General features: G+C 37.9%; 1 protein-coding gene across 1 annotated transcript in view; it reads left to right on the top strand.

Moving 5' to 3' along the window:
* Nucleotides 1–21,149, top strand: part of LOC136833859 (uncharacterized) — a 177,193-nt gene that overhangs the window by 64,383 nt on the left and 91,661 nt on the right. The window contains 1 exon segment of the mRNA XM_067096160.1: nucleotides 3,030–3,141. The gene's annotated coding sequence lies outside the window, so the exon portion shown is untranslated.

The raw sequence follows: 21,149 nt of genomic DNA, 5'->3' as shown, positions 1-21,149 counted from the left end.
AAAAATAAGAAGATACAAATGAGATCTAGATTCTTTCAAGCATAAAAATTGCACCCACTCACTGAAGAAATTCCAGTCATAAACAAAGTGACAATTAGTAAACTACCCGTGATCATATTGTCTGCCGGAGTTCTAGATAGCTGTTGTCTTTGTGTAATTTACTGTTATTACGGATTTTATTTTATATATGCTCTACTTATATGTAAGTCTTGATGTGAACACTTTTCATTTATGTTCATGTAAACTTATTTTGAATTGGGTTTATTCTTAGTCTCCGATGCTGGAAAAACTTTTATCCGAAAGCTAAGCGATGAAGATGTTCATCCTTAGTCTAGCGTTCTTCGTAATGAAACTCGGTTTCCCACGGAATATATCAATAGCTGTTTATATGTATGTGTATACACACACATACATATATACATATATATATATATATATATATATATATATATATATATATATATATATATATATATATATATATATATATATATATATATATATATATATATATATATATGTATGTATGTATGTATGTGTGTGTATAGATATATGTACTGTATGTATGTATATATATATATATATATATATATATATATATATATATATATATATATATATATATATATATATATATATATATATATATATAAATTTCTGACTCACCACGGGACCGAACCCTGATCTTTGAGTGAGAGTCCATGGCATTAGCAGTTCGGGCACAAAGGTCATAGCTACCATTCTAATTAATATGTATATTAGAAAAAAATTAGTGCCGAAACTGCAGCAACTTAAGGTAAAGCAATACCCGTGGGGGGTAGTGCCGTCAGTGCACCTCACGCGGTGCACTGTAGGCATTACTTGAGGTTCTTTGCAGCGTGCCTTCGGGCCCTAGCTGCAACCACTTTCGTTCCTTTTACCGCATCTCCTTTCTTATTCTTTTTCTTCCATCTTACTTTCCAACCTCTCCTAACAACTGATTCACAGTGTAACTGCGAGGTGTTCCTCCTGTTACACCTTTCAAACTTTTACTGTCAGTTTCAGTTTCAGCGCTGAATGACCTTATAGGTCCCAATGCTTCGCCTTGGGCATAAATTCTATATACAATTCAATTCAGTTCAGTTAAGGTAAAACAATTGATTCACTTGAAATACTTGACGAGTGAAAGGGTATCATATTTATATAACTGGGTGAATTTTATATCCTTAGGTATTGTAGGTAAAAAAAAATATCTGCAGTTATCGTCGCGACGCAGAGACCAAAGTCCATTGCCCTGTCTTTCTTAATAAAGGATTTGCTACGTACTTGTCATCGCCGTCCATATATGCATTAATGTCACGTGGATCACTTAGTGACTATCCTATTTTTATTGGGTCTAATTTATTCTGTCATGGTTTAGGTATTAACGGTACTGCACATCTCTATTTGACATGTTTCTTTCGATTTTGAAACTTTTCTTTGTCAACGCATGCAAACTTTTGTGCCGATTCGTACCATTATCTTTCAACATCTTGCTCCGTTATTTCTCGCTGAAAATCATCCTACCTTTTTAATAATGTTATATTCCTTATATTTAGGTCACGGTTATTTTTCGAAATCAAGTTTGAATACGGGGGCAGTGAAAGTTAAATCACGGACAAGAAACAGTGATTGCCCAGAGACTGGGCTCGGTTTCATAACCCGCTGCTGGTGCCTGTTACTTATCAAAACAAAGGCATGGCTCCGCCAAGGCCACTCAAGTACGTAGCATTTAAGCTGCTGAAGCTCCTTATATTTCATTTGTCTGCGTTGTCAGGAAATTTTGAGAATTAGAGAACGAAAGGAAATAACAGCTGACAGGCATTCTTTATGAGGCTTTTAGAAGAGATCGGCTCAGAGTTCAAATGGTTAACATGACAACAAACCGTCACCTCAGGTCCGGTTTCTCCGACAGAGTTAATTCTTTAATGGATGCATCCTCCAAGTTTTATGAAATTCTTTTCTCATGTTCTTGAGTTCTTGAGATGTTACCATCAAAAATAAACAGGGACACGCAGACAAACACAAGTGAAAAGCATGGCCTTCTAATATCGTTGCGAGAGACAATAATCTATTGATTTTAAAATACAAGAGTAGACTATTAAATAAAATAACCAGGAATCACCATATAATGTCTTTGGGTTTGCAGGATATCTCAAGGACGAAGGAAAATAATTTTACGGAACTTGCCACACGTTTTCATCAGGCGATCTTCTCTAAATATTTAACTTTTTTTTAGTACTAATCGGCTTAGTGTTGAGGCCTCTGTGGCAAAAATGTCAGTTCTGAGTTCGTTTCTCTCAAAAGTTTATGTTTAGATGGTCGCTAAGTGATGGCCAAGATTAATCAAGTTTTGTGTGTTAATTAGTTGGATATCCTGCCTACACGCAAACACACACACACACACACACACACACACACACACACACAAACCTACTCCCAACTTTATTGAGAGAAGTAGAAAAGTAAGTGGCTGCTGTCATTTATTGTAGCAAAGTAATAAACTTGAGTGAAAATATATTTTTACTTAAATTATATCAAGATTTATTTGCTGATTTGTTATCGTCATCGGCTTTCAAAGAGCATCTCTTCCTGTGGGTCTGGTTGTTCATGAGAGCAAGACCATGGAAGCTTGTTGTCCCACATATCGTGTCCACTGTTCGTAGATTAATTCTGTTGGTTGATTGGCGTTATTGCCGTTATTGTATTCAGATGCTTCTCTCCAGCGTCATTTTATATCAGATCCATCTCTTTGTTATTTCAAATATATTTGAAGTTGGCGAGATACGAAGCCATTTGTATCCTATGATTGTTTCAAACAGATATCATGACTGGGAGATAAAGATACAGGTATTTAAACATAGGCCTACAACCAACTTTGGGAGCATTTTCATTTTAGATGTACTCTCTCTGCTTAATTTAAATGTTAATTCACAAGACTTTCATTCCTTCATTTGACTTAATATTTCAGAGCTATGAAACCTAATGTTCAGTCTTATTTTGCCTTGCAGCGAATTCTTCCAGTTATATGAAGTCCATCGCCTGTCTGCAGCGCCCAAGATGAGGATATGTGACGGAGCAGAAATACCTTATCAGACTATGAAGATGGTTTCTTTTCGTCAAGTAAGTCTAATTAAACTTATAATTCACCAGAATAACAGAGACTTATCAGACGTGTTGTATTTTGGAATGTTGGTGGGTGCTATGGCCAAGTAGTCAGGCATGATCTGACGCAATGCAAGAGTCTGGAGAAATACTGAAACAGTATGAAGCTGTAATAAACCTAGTTATATGGTATAATGAGTAAGATAACATGCTATGTTGAACACTGTTCTCAGTGGGTTGTCTCGAAGGATTTGTCTTTAATGATGAAATTTAGATTTCTTTAGGTATTCGATGACTGGGTAAGTCGAAAGTGATGACGATTCTGGAAAACAAAATTATCTAGTTGATTTGTTTCGAGAGCATAACATTCGCTGGTGGTTGAAGTTTGAACACTGACAAACAAACGTGTTAAACCGACGCTGCTTGTGTTTGGCAAAATGCCGTGATCCTACCACGGGTTGGATCTGTTTCAATTTATCATTATCTGCCATCTATAAAAGGTGATGTGTTATGAAGATATTAAACAGTCACTGATAAGAATATATATATTTATTTTTTTTTTTTTGCATCTGGTCATACTAGTGCACTATTTTTGTATAACATAAAATGATATAATGGCTATAGCAATGTACTTATGAGGTTACAGAATTGCTTGTAATCTACGTCAGGTATATCCACCATAATATTAAACATATATATATATATATATATATATATATATATATATATATAATATATATACACTATATATATACTGTATATATATTATATATATATATGTATATATATATATATATATCTGTCATATATATATACTGAAAGATTCTGTCAGAAAATTACGAAAATATTTACGATAAACATTTTAGTCCAGTCAAATTTACATATATCACAGTTGGTGAAAATATCCCCTTTTAAATTAGAATTTATGAGTCAGTAGAAATGACAACTGAACTGAAAAGAGATGTTAATAATAATTAACAGTTGTTTTGTATCTGTAGTTGCTGAAATATTATTAGAAGCAGTAGCTTTCCCTAACACACTGAGACCGCGTGCATCGTACTACCTATCCTTCAGCAGTCTAAAGGACGCAGCCAAGATGTGCCTATTCTTCATGAATGAACTCGTGCGTCACTTTCCACTGAATTTTCAGAAAGCGCAGAAATTTTCAAGTCCCTTACGAATTCCTCTTCTATAGTCACAGTAAAAGGGTGCATAACAAATATAGTCATATGTTTTGATATAAATGTTCTGTTTTTCGTTTCGACAATGCGGAATGAACTCACGAACAGGTGGACAAACACTACTGTAAGCAAAGAACAAAATTGTGGTGTCGTTGCAGTTTTCTAAAACATCAGCACTTATAAAACCGCGATGTCTGATTCATTTTCTGCCAGTTGATAGATCATCATATGGATATTCTGCGGATTTTGTAGTGGTTTCCAATCGGGTGACAGAGTCAGACATCCGAAATGATTCGCATGAATGTGTATGTAACCTCATTTAAACGTGACATGGAATAAAGAGGAAAATTTCTTCGATGTAACATACCGGGCTTACGAACAAGTCTGCATTTGCCAGTCTCTCAGAAGTCTTGACCAACCAGTGTGCTGCCGAGAGGATTCAGAAATTAATCATTAATATGTGAGTGTGAAAATTTGTCAAGGGATTTTAACTCTGCTTTTTATGTACACTGATATTGTGCATTTCTTTATATATGAATATAAACACGTGTACGTGCTAATAGCGACAGGTAAAGGGGGAAAAAGATATTGTATACATCAGGATCCAGATAGGCTGATGATCATACCGTGGGAGTATACATTTCCGAGCAAGGAGGTTATTTTTCTCCTCATATCCCACCTTTAATGAATAATTCCTCATCTCCAAGATTACGCACATGAGTAATAACTAAGGAAGTAATCTATGAGTAATAACTAAGGAAGTAATCTATAGGGGACCGAGAAGTGGTGCTAATGGCCAGAAATAAGTTTTAAATTCTTAGCGTAAGTTCTTCCAAAGCGAGAATGACGAGTTTAAATACCTGTGCATTGCCCTTTGCATTTTTCATACAAAATTATGTAAAACATGATAATTTCAGAAAGAGTGCCATTATTTTTATTATCAATAGGAGGCTCTTGACTCCAGTAGCTCCCGTCCCCTACCAACGCCAGTGTAACGAAACTAAGTACGCGTTTGACGAGAGGGGCTGTTGGGAAAAAATGTGACTTAATAGCCGCAAGTGTAATAAGTAGTTATAGCTTAATGAAGTACTACAGTACTATTCGACATCCGTAGTATTTCTCTTTTCAGACAAAAAAAACTGTTGTTGTCTTTATTGTTACCTCTTAGGTTCTTATCTTACATCATACAAATATGCAACTGAACAAAATGGGGTCGCACATTGCCATGCTTAGTTCTTGTTTAATTGGTTGGTTCAGCATAAGAAGACCCATATCCCGATGCTCAAAGGCTGCCTTTGAGTGTGGTACGGTGTTCAAAAGTAATGAGAGGCCTGGTGTGGATCTCTGGATTTTGCAGCCAACCGTGATGATTAGCGGGTTGTTGTAAATTTTGAGTAAAAAATATTAATTCATAAAAAATTGCCTAAATATTACCATGTTTTTTTGTTTCTCCCCGAAAAATAAGACTGTAACCTATAAATGTGCGTATCTTATTTTGACGTTCATTCTAGGGTTTTCGGGGTCAATTTTAAGTTCAAGGGTCCCGCTATAGGGAGATTATTGAGTTATCTATTGTTAAATTCGCGCCCTTTCCTATAAAGGAATTGTAACCTTTATATCACACGACAAACGTATATGTTTATAAATGAAGCGTATAAAGATGAAGCGAGCGATGCTCTTCTGTTTATAATTTGTGTCGTCTGCTATTTGGACATTGCTATTGAAAGATCTATTGATTTCAGAGTACTGTTGTGTTGTAGTGACAGACAATAACATGTTAGATTTACAGTAAGGATTAACCATTAACTTGAAAGGAGGAGGGACCATGAATCTGAGGAGGCCATGCAGTCTTTTATGAGAGGTGAGGCCCGTGACCGAACGTAAACAAGGCGAACCTTACCCCAAGAGACGCACAAACGGGGTTCTTTGTTTTTTCATTGGTTTGCCTTCTCGATTAGGATACGTCAAATCTTTATTTTATCGTTAGGCCCCTTCCGTAAATTTAACATGCTTCTTGGAAACAGTGTAAAAGAAATATAGCTCATTTCAGTTAGTGCATGCAAATAATCCAACGAAAGTCTGTTTCCACTGCCAAGGGAGCACTGTTTACAATTTGATGTGACCGTCTAGGATGGTTTATCTCCGTTTCTGCAATGGAAAGGAAAATATTCTTTAGGATGCGATATTTGAGTATTTTTCAGGCCCGATTCATGTTGTAATTCAACTAGTAGGTGTAGAAGCACTAAAGCTAATTTGCCACAGGTGTAGCCTACCTAATTAGTTGTTCGTAGGTTAGCAATGTTACTCACGCATATTGGTAATAGGAATTTGAATTAAAGAAAATTTGTCATGTGTAAGTGGTGCCATATTCTCAGAGAAGACTGCAGGAAAGGAAGACATACTGGAAATAAGTGAGAAGGAAAAAGAAAAGTTGAAATATAATATGAGGATTGAGATTGAGGAGACTGACCCAATGAAATAAAAAAAAAAGGTGTTATTACAAAGGACAAAGGCATGAAGGTGGAACATGGAAAAGCTGTGTATGTATTAAAATGGTTATGAAAGAGAGAAAATCCTTCCAGAAAATGAAAATGAGTTTTGTGGATGCACCTGTGTTTTTACCAGTGAATTGTTTCAAATAGTTTTTTTTAGGTGTTTTGAATGAATCTTATCTTTATTTATTTTTCAAACTACTTGTTTTCTGATTTTGCTATTCCCCTACATGGCTCCTCCCAGAATTCAACAAACTAGGTCAGTGGATTTCCAGCAAATGATCTGTTTTAAAAAAATTTTAAAGAAAATGTGAAAATGCATCAGAAAAGCCATATTTCTGAAAGATTGCATCCTAAATAACCTTCTCTAACTTTAACATAATGTGCTGTAATCCATACAGAAATGCAAAAAAAGTGTTTCAGTGATTTTAATTTGCAAATAGGCCTATCTCTTGTAGGACTGTAACAATGTGCCCAAATATTGCCATAAAGCAAAGCCTTCCCAAAGCTTTTCTCAAATGCCTATTCCATTACTGATAAATGAAGATTTTATGTTGTGTACTAGTGAAACTTAACTAAAAGGTGTGTAGCCTACAAAAAATGTTGCAAATTTCTCTATGCCAAAATAACAAAAATATACAGTGGAAGTTTTAGACCAAGTGAAATGGAAGTAGATATCTTTCTCCAAGAACCCTCAGCAGAAAAACAGATGCTCCAAAAGGATTTAAATTTAGGAAGTAAAAAGATAAAGTAAGCCAATAAAGCATATGACTATATTGATCCATTTCCTAAGCCAGATGTAGGAAATTGGAAATTTTCATAACATTGTCATGTAGCACCATAAAAGGATAAACAAGGGCCTATGAACAATCCCTGTATGTGTAAGAACCAAACATCTAGGATTTTATCTTTTCTCATTTTTCCTTGCTTTCTTGGACCTCCCTACAGGTCATTGTCCTGCCACTTAATATATACTGTGTTTTGGACCACCTTTTTCTCATCCCTTCTCATCTCTTGTCCAGACTGTCTCAGTCTTTAAAATCTCAAACTATTTTCTGGTCTTTGGACACCATAGCTCTCCAGCAGACTCATTCATGATAAACACACTCATTCATATGTCATCCTGCTATGTTCTGGGCATGAATCTTAATATTCTGTAGTTACACATTTTCAAAATCTCCATTATCCATGTGTGCTGCACAGGACAGCACAGGTCTCAGCTTATGTATCAATCATGATTCTTTGGTGCCTCTACTGTACCAGTGATTTAGCTATCTTGCTTCATTTTATCCATGCTGTAGCCACTTTTTTTTTTTTTATGTTTTCAGTATACTGTGTTTCCCACAATGTAACAGAAATGCATATTTACTTCCAAGACCTACCCATCTATCATATGTGATCCTGAGCATCTTTTGTGACACAGTCTGTTACATTCAGTACACAGTACCCACTGGTATCACCCTTACAATAGCCACATGACAACTTTCCTGACTATTTTTTTCTTTTCCCCTTTTCAGTCACTGTAAGCTTTGTATATTCATATGGGAATACAAGCCATCATCTTTTATGTAGGAGGATTCCTCATTGCAAGGTGGAATTGGTTGTTGAAACTTGGTATGAATGTAGTTAACTGTCCTCTGTCATCCCCAGTTAAGAGCAGTGTGTGACTGTGGTTTGCTACCTGATAACAGTGCTTCATCAGCAGCTTTAGTGGGATACTGACAGATGTTCCCTCTGTATTCCTAGTGACCCTTATGTTGTTTCTGTTTCAGCTGAGAACTCAGTACTGCTGTTGAGCCTCTTCAAGAAATCATCTTAGCTATGGTGATATCTAATTGTAGATAGCAGATACCAACATGTCTTATACTGTAGCCCCGGAGTGTAAGACTTAGATGGAGTAAGGTGGAGAAACTCAAGCACATATCTTCTTCCTCCTCCTCCTCATTGTTGAGCTCTTCTTCCTCATGATTGCATGGGAAGATGAAGAAGATATCAGAACCCTCTCATAAGAAGTGTTTCAAACTTAGAGTGAGTGACTCCATTCTCTTGGGGCTGGAGACTATTAGCTCACCTGCTGGTGGCACATCTGCCACATAGGTAAGGTTGATGCTGGGTTCTCTGAGCAAGCTCATTAACCATTGTCTCCCTGATTACTTCTTAAACACAAGGGCTGTCCCAGAATCTTCCCCCATTTGTATTTCTGCTCTAGTATGCAGATAGTAGCCTAGTTGCTTGTCAATATATGATCTTCAGATCATCCGTGTGATGACTGAAACTTCATGTGCGACAGGTTCCATTGTACAGTGCCACTGGATACCACGTCACTCTGTATTCACATAATTATGTTAACAAATGGTTGGTGCCAGGTTTGTCCAGAACTCCCTATATAGTATAAACATATGTTTGGTGTTAGAAGCCTCCTGTCCATGAAACAAACAGGAGCCTGCCCAGCCTTTCACCCTTTCCCCCAGCTCAAACTAGGAAAGGAGGTAAGAGGAAAAAGAAAGGAGGGGGATGCTGTGGTGGGCAGTCCCCTTCTCAGCTGTCATGAGCAGGGGGTGCCTGTCATGCCACTGGACACTATGGTAAAACAGAGGATGAAGCCCTGGTATTCTTGTTCTTTGTGACTTCCAGACTACCTTTCAAGGAATGACATCCTCCTCAATCTTATGAATACTACAGTATTCCTAGCCTACCCTCTAAAGAAGCTAGTTCTGCATGAGCTTCTCCACCTGCATTGCTTCAGTGGCAACTGAATCCCCACTGTTAACCTCAAGTGACCCTCCCTCTCTCTTGAGCAGCTAAGTAAGGGAGGACTTTGCTGGGTGGCTGGATGGCATTAACATGCTTGTTGGAGTTCCCTTGAACTCCCCACCACCACAGGTGCTTCTGCTCTGGGATGTACCTCTGGGGGCACACCTGAGTGATTTGTCTGCCTCATGTGCATGGACAGAGAACAAACCTCATCTGTATGTGAACATCTTGGAAATGTCAGCTGCATGGTTAGTCCTGCAAACATTATGGGATTGTTTAATGGGTCACTCCGTAGTGTTGATGAGAAACAACTCTACCACAGCAGCTTACATCAACATATAGGTTGTGGGTTCCTTTCACCTCTGTTGGTTGGCAAAGCAGATGCTGTGAATGTAGTTCACAACACTGTCAAGCTTTCAGCTAGGTAAATTCCAGCTAGAAGGAATATTTTAGCAGACCAACTTAGTGGCCAGGGCCAGTTAGTCAGGACAGAATGATTCTTACTTTCTTGCTTGGGGAAAGACTTTTCAATCTTTGGTGAACTCTAGCGTTCAACCTGATCACCTCGCTGTTATACAGGAGGTTCTGGGTGTTTTCTTCCAGAAGCTATTGGGACATCTGGATGTCTTTAGTTTTTTTTTTGTTAGCCAAAATCATGGAACAGTCAAGTGAGCATCTGTCATTCCTGACCTCATATAGCCTTGGTAGCCCCTCATTGGACTTATTACAAGTGGTATCCTGATCTGCAACCACTTCTGGTCAAGACAGCCATAGATTTTCCTTTGACCAACTCTTCTGTTAGCCATGTTAAAAGGTTACCTCAAGTACCAGAGATTAGATGTATGCCTCACAGGCCCTTCAGCATTGTTCCTGTGGCAACTGAAGCAGCATTGATCCTCACTTTGTACCCATAAGCTGAAGATGAAAGGGAGGATTGTGCTTGGTGATTTGATAACAGGAACTTCTTGGTGGGACTTCCTTGGACCCTCCACCTCTGTAGATGCTTCTGTTCACAGATGTTTCAAAGGAGAGATGGGTTACACACATGGGAGTCTTCACATCAAATGTGTGGACAGAAAATGAATCTCCTCTGGATATCAACATATTGGAAATGTGTGTAGCCCTGCAAACATTCGTCTGTCATGTAATGGGTCACTCGCTAGTTGTTGATGACCTTAGTGGCCTACATCAACAAGCGGTTGGGAATGATCTTCATTCACCTGTGTCAGTTAGTGTAGCAGATGCTTGAGTGAGCAGTTTGCCATGCCATTGAGCAAACTAGGTGCATTGTTGGCAGGAGGAGTGTTTTGATATTTTGGTAGACCAGCTCAGCCATCTGGAGCAGACTGTATGGACAGGGTGGTCTCAGCACCCACACATGGTGGAAAGGCTCTTCAAGCTTTGGGGAACCTGTTTGCCAATCAGCTAAATAGGAAACTCCTGGTGGCCTGCTTTCCTATCCCAGACCCTGGAAGATGCCTTCCAGCATCCCTAGGGCAATCTGGATGCCTGTGCATTTCCACTGTTCAGTCTGATTAACTTGTGATGAACTGAGCATCGGTCATACCAGGTTGCAGAATGACCCTAGTAGCTTCTTTTTGCCCCATTCCAAGTGGTTTCCTGATCTGCCAACTCTTCTAGTCAAGGCATCACTGAAGCTATATCATGTTGGATGAACCGAAGTCATCTTTAACTTCTATTTATATCTTAGTAATGTTCAAGAATCCTGTGTTAATGTACTGATCAGTATTTTGCTTTAGAAACCCCATCTGAGCAAACCAACCCTATTGCAGAAATTTCTTTTGTAGAAGTAGAAAACTGTGTCAAGTATTTGATTATAAATTTGGTATTATAAATATTTGTAAATATGTAGTTTCTGTTTAAATACTAACCAGGATAAGTGACTGATACCAGTGGGTAATTCATAGTGCAATTTAAACTGGCTGTTTTAATTCCCTAACACAAAAGGTTTGATGGAGTCAAAAGGGGAGTTTCCCCCCTTAGGACACTAGCAAATGCCTCTGTGAAAAAGACCAGAGACCAGCCAACACACTTCTTGCAGTAATACTCAGGAATGCAGACCCTACTAGTGCAAACAGAGCTAAAAAAGGAATAGCAAAAGAGGACATGAAGTGACCATACACTTGTTCATATTCTATATATCTACATTATGTTCATTCAAACCATTGTCCTTTTGAACAGCATTCATCCCTGAATCATCAAATCATAAGTCCAAAATGAAGCACAAATTATCAACACAGAAATACACAAAAAAAAAAAAAACACACACAGCAAGTCAACTACAAATGATAATGGCTGAAGAAAAAGTGCTCGTTTTCAACACGAATTGGCAGTAGCCATCATTCATTTACCTACAATCAATTAACCAACCTGTATTCCAACTTATGCCAGGAATACTACTAAATTAAAGGCAATAGTTTGTAATCTTGTAGAAACATATATAAATTCATTGCAAAACAAAGTAAAAATAACAGAAAATGCAAAATATAAATATGGCAATGGTAAACTTAACCTAAACTAACCTAGTAAGCTGAATTCTACAACAATTAGAAATCACATTTATAAATTTATTATGTTTAATATCATATACATCTTCCATTTTAGTATTTTAGCAGAACTGTGTGACAGGGGAAATACATCATCATCATCATCATCATCACCTTGATTATTTTTTGGAGCCCCTTCTTTCAGCCCTCATTTGGTACATCCAACAGGCTTTATCTGCAGTTTGTAGTTTCATTATATACTTCCTTATATAAAACTAGTTCTTCCATGGCATAGCTGTTTCAATACAAATGTCTAGTTTCAACTTACCAGGTATAGTTTATACACTGTTCAATCCATGTCCTAACTGTTCATGAATCAAAATTTTTTTGCAAAGTTTTTCTTAGTCTCTAAGTTTTCAAATCTTTCACTTCTTGGGAAAACTTAATGGATGATCTGGGTGCTATGCATTCAAATATGTACTCCATTAACCTAAATTGTATGTATTTGTCCCTATACTCATTATTATCCATTTACAGTACAGCATGTGCTTTCAATGGTATATTAATGTCAGTGTTTTCCACATGATGAAAGATCAATATTCTTCATTGTTTGTACAGTGAAACACATTTTATTTTCAATTCTTGCTTCAACAGGCAGTCAGTGAAGCTCAAAAATTCAATCCAACTACATAATTTAGTAGATATTACAAACTGTTACAGTATAACATGGTACTGGAGTCTTGTGATTACGTCTCATTCTCACCAGTTAATGCTCCCAAGTTCCTAATGTCTTTACAACTTTCACTTCTTTATTAATCATCATGCTTTTAACTTTACCTGGAGTGACCCTAACCAGAAGATACTTCTGATTCTTGGAGTCAGGAGTGATGGAGTCTGTTTTCTAGGCCTCCTTCCAAGCAGCATCAAGGCTCGGCCTGAATTTGAACTTGTTTGCTGATTTCACTGTCATGGGTATGTCATTTATGCATGAAATTGTGAAGTTTCAGGGATTGTTGGTGTCAGGAGGAAGGACACTGATTTTCTTGTTATTCCAGTTGGCTAACCTGTGGGGGAATTTCATCCTGAGAGGGGTGTAACATAGTGCTTTATGCTTTTCTCTGACAAGTTTCAGCTGAGAGTAGCTTCTTTTTGCAGAATGGATTGGTTTTGGACTCTCCTTTACTCATTTTGAAGAGTAAAGTTGAGACAATAGTAGAGAAGAAGTGTTGCTGAGATGTAGTAATCCACTATACAGTATAGGCCTAGTGTCTTTCAAGTTCTCCAGGGTTTGTGAAGGGCATCACAGCCAAGCCTTTAAGCTGGCAGCCATGCTTGCAGTGTCTTTTTAATGGAAGGACTAATTCTCCATGAAACCAAGACAGGGGGTTCAATGGGTTCAGCTTCCTTCCTCACTAAAGGGCTGGTAGTTTCGTGGTTGTTTTGGCTACCCTTTTAGTCTCTGGCCTGAAAGGAGAAGGGGAAGGAAGGAGGCAGGGGGTCTCAGAAGTAGTCAGTCCCCCTCTCCAACTGTCAAAGGTATGGGAATGCTTGTCATGCCTTTGGGCAACATGGGTGCTACTGGGAACAGTGGCCTGTACTGTAGTTTGTTTCCTTGGGGCAGTTGCAGGCCACCCATCAAGGACTTCCACCCTCCCCTCTTGCTTAGTGATCCACTTTCTGGGGAAGTGCCCAGTGCTGTGGCTTTGTCAGGAGGAGTTAGGGTAATGCTGGAGAAAAATTCTCTAGAAGTTATAGACGTCTCCTGTCATCTTTGGAGTTCATTCTGCACGGGTTCCTTCCCAGTATTCACTTCAGTAGTTCTTGAAGCAATTCTGGTCATCCACAACCAATCCTCCCTCATCCTGTACCCCTCAGCCATGAAGTAAGAGATAATCTGTCCTTGTGGATGGACAAGAATCTCATCATGGTAGTTCCACTGACCTCCGCACACACACACACAGAGATGTTTAAGTTCCTTGATTCATTAAAAGAGGGTTGGGTCCACACATGAAAAGTCTTAGTCACTTTAGATGTGTGTGGACGGGGAGATAACCTAATCTGCACATCAACATTTTGGAAATTTATGTAGTATTGCTGGCCCTGCAAGCATTCTTGAACATTACTAAGATATAAATCAAAGATAAAGATGACTTCAGTTCATCCAGTTGATATAGCTTCAGTGATCTAAGGGATTAAAATGGAAGAGTTGCAAAATGCAGTAATAAACAGTAAAACAATAAACATCAATTTGACCATGTAACATCCAGATTTAGATTCCAGCAAATTTTGATAAACTTCAAAAGTCTTTTTGGAGCCGATTCTTGATTTGTGAGTTACGTTACAGTTACTGGTGATAGATGTAGTCCTATTTGGGAAATCATATTTCCTATTAAAGATACAGTAGCTAATGTCCTGTGACTTATCACAATATCACTGGCTCCAAAAGCAGGGTTTAGTTACTCATCTTTGCAAAAAGTACAGACATGCTAAGGCATAGGTTCTTTTAGTGTTCCTTGAAGGAAGTCTGGGTGCTGTGTGGTATTTTGTACAATCATCATCATTTCATGGGAGGTTCTTCACTCTTCTTTGGGACTGGGTAGTATGTCTTGGTTGTTTATAGTGGAATCCATGACAAGTTTTTCTCCGGAATTACTACTTCAAGTGGGATAGGACTTATGTTACAGTGCCATGACACTCAACAGGAGTATTCAGAAACTGGACTCATAGAGTCAGTAGGCTAAAGGTCTTTCCTTACATGGCATTGATGGTTTTTGTTTAAGTATGTTGCTTACAGGTCAACTTGGGCAGACTTTACAGTCAGTCTCATACTAATTGGGCTGGGTCATAGTTCTTTATTTTGGTTTTTTAATACAGGTTGTATAGCTTGCCCTCACTGCCTTGAAATCATAAGGTACAGTACTAGGAACAAAAGACTTATTCTTCAAGGGTTCCATCTTGCTAACCAGGTAAAAGCTGTTTTCTTGTCTTGGAAGGGCACCACCTCTTCAGATGATTCGTCATGGTGCTGATGTGTTGTCAAGCGTATCGGTGTTTCCAATATCTTGCTGAGAAAGGAATTACAATTTGAGTGGTATGTTGACCTCTTGAAAGGATTAAAGAAAGGAAAAGAAAGATGCCTATATACAGGTTTTGTGAGCCTGAGGAAACAGTTATGACTGTAGTAACCTTACATCTAGTAATTCAGGATCCTCTCCAAGGTAAATGCTACTGGTCATTATATGTTGCATACGGTGCATAAAGTGAGCAGTATTGGATTATTACTAATACTGAGCACAGATAGAAGGTTACTTATGGAAGATACAGTAATTGCGATGACTTGTCACGAAATAAATTTTTTTCTAATTTAATTAAAGGAGAATTGTTATAATGGTATGTTCCACTGTAGTTTTTATCATCAGCAAGTCATTCCCCCTAACAGGAAATGGCTTCATAGGTTACATTTATATATTTTAAGTAGTAAATTCCCTGTGTCTATTACTTCCACAATATCATCTGTTTCACACAACTAAATGGAAGGCTTATCAGCTGTTCATCAAATTCCATATACTGTATTACTGCACCATTCATCTGTATCCTGTCCATATTTTTATGCCCTTTTTTCCCAATATCTCAGTAACCACACCAGTCCAGCCCGTTCTACTCATTCCTTTCCTTTGCCTTTTGAATTACAAACTTTTTACCAGCTGACCATCCTCAATCTTAAAAAAACTCTGATCCACCTTTCACCCACTAACATCTTTATTTCACTTCTACATATCTCTGTATGTCTCACCCTACCAATTTTTCTTTCACAATAATTTATGTAAATACTTAAACAATTCGTCTTAGCAGTGTCAGCCATTGATTCTTTCCCATTAAACATTACTTGTCTTGATTAAAGGAGAGTTGGCCCAACACTTCTTACATAAATTCCCACCCAGGCTTCCCAAGACACTGGTTACAACCTCCCAATATTTTGCCCACTGACTGCTATCTTGTTTGCTTCAGATATTCTGTGACTCACCTCTTCTATCGCCCTACCATCATCTGTCACATGGACTCTCAAATATTTCAACCATCCATATTAACATTGGTCTTCTAGATTTCCATTTAGAATCATAACCTTACTTTCATTCACGTTTACTCTCGGCCTTTTCTGCTTCCAAACCCTTTTGAACTAATCTCTGCAGTTTTCCATTACTGTTGCCTGTTGGTGCTTTATTATCTGCAAAAATTTGCCACATTATCCTCCGTTCACAACTCACTTTCTTATGCAACATCTTTGCACGCATGCCTAATTTCGTTTCTCTGTCTTGCGGCATCATCTGTTGAGATATTAATCGTCCACGAGATCTATCATGCCCCTGTCTCAGACCTGTAATCACATTAAAGCAGTCGTTCTCCCTTCTGCATGTTAAAACACATATTTCACTTCCATTATGAAAAATTTTGTCTTCTTTCCAAACATCGTCAACACCTCCTTCAGTGTCTTTCTATTGATTCTATCCTATGTTCTCTAGGCCCATCACACACACATGCACTATTTCTCATTACTGGCAAACTTATCCTTCTGCTTTTCTTAGTTAAAATCCTACCATACACCTCTATACAAAGTTATATTGTCACATGTATTCTTACATACTAAATTGATTATGCATCTCACCCAGGACAATATTCACTTCAGAAAACATCAATCGGTGGCCATCTTAAATTGTGATGACCAATTTTTCATTAAACTTTGCATTTACTTTCCTTTAGATTCATGTTCTTCCAGAATTTCTTGTTCACTGTTTCCCCTTGCTTTTATTATTTGCCCTCTGTCTCTCTCTTTCTAGACGTGACCTATACAAATATCTCTTTTTTTTTTATCCTCACATTGCCTTATCCCACCACTTAATGTTTAGTCTTAACTGTTTTTCTATACCCACAACGGCTTCCTGCTGGTTCTGTGACCTTATCGTAGAACTGTACATGCTCCTCACGTGTTCATTCTATCCATAGCTTAGATCCTCTTCATAATGAAAGCCTCAGAATACTGCACAGTAGTTCCACGTTCTGAAATAAATCTGTACAAACCGAAAGCTGAGGATTCTCTCTCTCTCTCTCTCTCTCTCTCTCTCTGGCTTAGTATTCATACCAAATGTGGAGAACGGTAAATAATTCTCATAATAAAAGATGCTTGGAGAGAAGTTTCTGGAGGGAATGCAATCCTGGGTTGGAGTGAATATTTTTTTAGGGTTTGTTAAATGTGGAAAACAGAATAAAAGTTAACGTTGAATGACAAGGTAATGGAATGGGTTAAACGTACGTTTGAAAATCTTGTGGAAGTGACTGTTGAGGATATGAGGACATTTAAGAGGGTGGATTAAGCAAAGACCCCAGGAGTTAAAATTACAAGTGGTGTGATTGAGTGGCTGTCCAGGGTGTATAAGGTATGTGTGGTTGAGAGATAGATGCAAAAGGAATTGGCGAGAGAAACACTTGTTCCTCTGTTTTGGGGTAAAATCGACTTGGAAACTATGTAAATGTAAAGATTCTAGTAGCCCTATTCTCAGGGCCCTTTAATTGAAAGTGGGGACACTTAAATGATCTTTCAGTTCTGTACGGTACTGTTCAGTTATTGCAGTATCCCTTCACTGTTTGTTATTGTAGGAGCCTCATAAAGTTATCGTACACCAGACTGGTAACCAACCACATACAGTATAACCATTATTCATGTAGGGCTTTGTACCATAGCTTTTGTAGCATGGGTCTCTGATGTCACTAAGGGTTCAGACACTTTTTTTTTCCTTCCGTATATGTAAATTTCTTTTTGACATTTGATTTATTATTTGGTTTAACATTTAACTGTAATTGCTACTTGTTTCTTGTATTAACTTTTAATCGACTCTTTCTTAAATATCCTTTCTTTTCTGCATGCTGTACAAGTTCATGGTCGTTTTGCTTATTACATACAATTGTGTGTACCACTGCGAGAGGACAGATGAAGCTGTCGAAAACTGCCTGCTGTATAATTTTTGTAGTTACAGTTGTATTGGCAAGTCAGTCCACTATTTTGGATTTAATTTCTCCATTTATTATTCACGTCAAAGAACGCCCCAAGAAATAATTTTCCAATTGGATAGGAACCTGCCTTCTTAAATACAGACCACCAACCACTTTTATTTACTAATGTCAACCGTAGACTTATCTTGCGTAGTACAAAGTTCTTTGTGTAGTTCTCGGGTGACGCACCGCCTGCTCTGCTGGCTTAACCTAACAACAACAAAGAAGTGAATGAAAGGTTTTTATATGTCCTTGTTACAGTGTTTATAAACATGAAAAAATAACAGTAGTGTAAAGAGATAACCTCGCTGGATTTTAGACGAAGGCAATGGGGCTATTTTACAGAATATGACATCGAACGCAAATGCAGTCTTCAAATAACATGCGGAGCATTTTCCCGATTCACATGAAAAAGAGGTGGTGTGCAGCCACATTTTCTGTGGACTGGAAAAAAGTTTTGGTTGATTTTAAAATAACAGGGGTCGGTGATAGCAGGCTATTGTAAACTGCGAAAATTAAAAGACTTTGATTTGATTGTTTTTGAAAGCAATGAATGTGTAGTATCGAGTTGTCATCTTATGTAAGAGGATACCCAAGTAGACAGAGACGATGCGCGTGGGTTGGGAGGTTTGATTTTAGTTGATAATTACGTGTAATAAAACGTATGCCAAGAGGAGAATCTGCAAGGGTGTTTTTAATATTATTTTCATGATAGTGAAAGGAGATCGGATAGATGGATTGTCTTGTCAATGTCTGAAGGGATCGTTGATGAATGAAGACGTGATAGATAGGATAGGAGTGGTCGAGTTAAGGGGTGATTGGGTGACTCAAATTACACGGGGAGTGGTTCTTAAGTGAGTAAGTGGTGGGAGAGAAAGAGAAAACTATTACTGTACTTTGATATTTTCTTATCAAACTAATGCTCTGTGGAAACTGATAGGATATAGGCATGATTCATGTCGATCACTAATTTATTTCTAATTTCTGCAAGAAATTGTAAATGCGAGTTTCGCGTGTAAGGTTGTGGGAAAGTTAAAAGAGAGCGACCGAGAGAGAAAATTTGACGTATTAGTTGACGGATGGTACGGAGAACAAAAGGACTTCTTTTGTCGTTTGCCTGTTTTGGATGTGACCTTGAAAGGCTGCATGGCTTTGTTTAGTTTGTAGAATTCGCCGCCAAATTGTTTATTATGAAGTGCATTACTTCCTCGTGTCGCCATTAGAATGCAAATCCTGTATAAGGGTTTTGTAATGGAATATGTGTGCGAACGGGTACCATAACTGTAGGTGTCCTTGGTTCACATATGTGGGCGGAGCGAAGATGAGGGGGGGAAAGGGGGGAGGTGTATCAGCCATGTGTGTGTGTGTGTATGTGTTTGTTTGTGTGTGCGCATTGGTGATGGCTGGTTTACCTTTGCTATGCTTCAGTTCCTCATTGTTTGTTGTATTGAGTGTAAACTTGGTCCGCGTGTTTTGCCTCCGTCAGGAAGACGGCCGTTTCCTGTTCTTTGTGCTTTTGCTGCTGAAAGTCAGTGAGGTTGTTGACGCCTGATCAAACCCTTTCTCCTGCAATAAAGGTAGTTTGTGCAGTACTTGTCAGTTTCGCGTTCATTGCTCATCTCTTTACAGTGAATGAAACTTGCCAAGAACAATTCGTAACTCACTGCATTTGTTTAAGTTTTATTGCTGAACCACTAAATAACTGTTCAGAGGTGTGCCTCATCAGATTAGTCGCGTTGCGTTAAAATATTGTTTAATATTCCATTATCACGAAACTGTGAAGTTACAAGGTTTCTTTGTTTAACAAAATAAATCTTTGCCCCTTGGGTACATAGATAATTTTTGACAACGCGTTTTTTCGTGAATTTGAAATTTTGTGAACTTGATCTGCATGATTCAAACATTTAAAGTTTGGTTAGTAATGAGTTGCTGATGAATTCTTTTGACGCTGAAAAGTTGTACATTAAATTTTATAGGAATGGTGTCTTGCGAAGCAGATTGTTAGTGTCTAATTACACAAAATTTCATATAAAGACAAGGAGGTTCTGAACTTGAAAACATGTTGAATATTTAATATTGCAATCACATCAAATGCCTTCCTTCTTCTACGATGAAACGGGAAAAAATCCTGCTTAGAATTGGGATGAGTATTTTGGTTCCTGCTTACATTTTTGAAGGGCTGGAGGTGAATAAATAATATAAATTGTTTGCTGGAGGTAACTGGATTGGGGCTGTTAGCTTACACTTCATGAGTGAGCCAAAGATTGAGTGGGCAGTCCACAGGCAGAGTCCAGACCAGGAAACTCCCTCGTCCTGTTTGTAATGTTGTCCTCTGATGTTGAACGACCCTGGCAGTGTGGAAATTCCACGTTACTCTTCTGATGTGTGTTGAATGTTTTTATCTGGACCGTCAGATATTTAATGGGCTGTTTCTGACTGCAGAAATTTCCAGTGGATTTGTAATACCCATTGCTTTGTTTACTGAAGGTGTGTGTGTTTTTTTTTAAGAATTGTTCTGATTTTTTTCAGTGGTGATTAGTGATGATTATGTTTCGTGGAATGTAAACTCATTATGAATGATAGTAATGAGCGTGTTTCATTATTTATGACCAGAGGCCCGTTTACATAACTGGTAATCAAGTTGAGCAAGTTTGTTTTGATGAAGTAGGTGTGGCTGTGTACTTGATATGTTGGTTTGATTGAAAATTTGCAACTTTTTTTTTTTGGTAATTACATTTTTTCATATCATAAACACGGTTATGACGTGTTATAAGTGATACAAGCCTGCCTTAAAATTAAGATACACCAAATGGAGTCCTCGCTCTAAACATTATTATCACTATTAATTAATTGTAAACCAGTATTGGGACAGTCTTGGTTTGAATTCATACCCTGTGCTTAAAAGATTTATGCATTTGTGTTGTGTCTTGGATACGACCTTGATGCCAGTCTAAGTCGCCTTTTGAGCTTATAGGCAGCGAATAGACCATCCGAAATTGAGGTACGTTAAGTGTATATTCCAGCTGTGGTTACCGAGTGTGAGTGAA

The sequence above is a fragment of the Macrobrachium rosenbergii genome, chromosome 52 (genome assembly GCF_040412425.1).
Source record: "Macrobrachium rosenbergii isolate ZJJX-2024 chromosome 52, ASM4041242v1, whole genome shotgun sequence".
In the NCBI taxonomy this organism is placed as follows: Eukaryota; Metazoa; Arthropoda; class Malacostraca; order Decapoda; family Palaemonidae; genus Macrobrachium; species Macrobrachium rosenbergii.
This window is presented reverse-complemented; position numbering and strand designations above follow the sequence as displayed.